This window comes from Sinocyclocheilus rhinocerous, unplaced genomic scaffold (assembly GCF_001515625.1).
Source record: "Sinocyclocheilus rhinocerous isolate Xijiao unplaced genomic scaffold, SAMN03320098_v1.1 scaffold6284, whole genome shotgun sequence".
Taxonomy (NCBI): Eukaryota; Metazoa; Chordata; class Actinopteri; order Cypriniformes; family Cyprinidae; genus Sinocyclocheilus; species Sinocyclocheilus rhinocerous.
The window spans coordinates 8,029-9,242 of record NW_015643196.1 but is presented as its reverse complement, the minus strand read 5'-3'; the positions used below and the strand labels follow the sequence as shown (position 1 = coordinate 9,242).

The 1,214-nt window shown below is 37.5% G+C and overlaps 1 protein-coding gene across 1 annotated transcript in view; it reads right to left on the bottom strand.

Moving 5' to 3' along the window:
* LOC107757196 (condensin complex subunit 3-like) overlaps positions 1–1,214 on the bottom strand; it is a gene marked incomplete at both ends in the record, with an annotated part of 10,747 nt that overhangs the window by 1,993 nt on the left and 7,540 nt on the right.

Sequence of the window (1,214 nt, the reverse complement as noted above, 5' to 3'; positions counted from 1 at the left end):
GTGCAGCCAATGACAGAACAGTTAGCATGTTTTGCTCAAACTTTCGCCATGGCGTTAGTACTGGTACACCGTTGTCGCTTGCAAAATCAAAATGACGGCGCCGTGGGTGGAAACTTACAGATTAAGGGGCGGTAATATTATAATGAGATCCCTTTGCCACGTCACCAAGGGAGCTAAATCAGACACGCTCTTTTTGCAGACGCTTGCAGAAAAAGGCTTACCAAAACAAAGTTACTGGGTTAATCTTTTTCACGTTTTCTTGGTTGGTAGATGCACCGGGGACCTGATTATAGCACTTAAAACCTGGAAAAGTCAGATTTTCATTATGTCACCTTTAACAGCAAAATTGACAATTCTTGATTTTTGTTTAATGGAATACTGCAACGACATCTTTTCCCTGATGAAGCATACATTAGTGCGAGGGCTGGGCAGTTAAGTTGTCCAATAGACCAATTTCAGTGTTTGCAAACAGCGATTACATTTTTGTGGGCGGAGCCTATCTGGTGGCAGAAAATGACAGTTTTAAAGTAGCAGTCTATGGAAGCCATGGAATAAAAGAATTAAAAAAAGGTAATTTTGAGTTTATATTAAAAAATTCTGACTCACAATTCCGAGATTATATCTCTCAATTCTGATAAGAAAAATCAACTCGTCATTCTCTCTCTTCCCCTTGGCAATCAATCATGAGTTTATATCCCACACTTCTGGCTTTTTTTCCTCAGAATTGACAAACCCGCAATTGAGTTAAATCGATTTATAAAGTCTGAACTAGGAGATGAAAACTTGCATTTGCAAGAAAGAAAAAAAAAGTCAGAATTGTGAGATGAAATAGGTAAATGTTGTAGGTATAAATAGTATTTCATGATGTTACTGTAGTAGGGCTAATAAAATATGTCCCCTATGAACTGCACATGTGAATATTATGTTGACCCATTGTTTAAATCAAATGTATGCTAGGGTAATCAAAGCAGGTTCCATCCATAGTTTGTCCATTTAAACATCTGCGTTTAGCTTCATGGAGTCTTTGACGACAGTATTCTATAAAAATGATTTGCATTCCAATTCTGATATCCAATGGAACAACAATAAATTTTTTCTCTTATTCCATGGATTTTAACCATTTCCCTCCACTTGTTACCAATGTTTTTCTGCGACTACAATAGGGCTGCACGATAAATCGAAATGGAATCGAGATCGCGATTCGACAGAAGCTG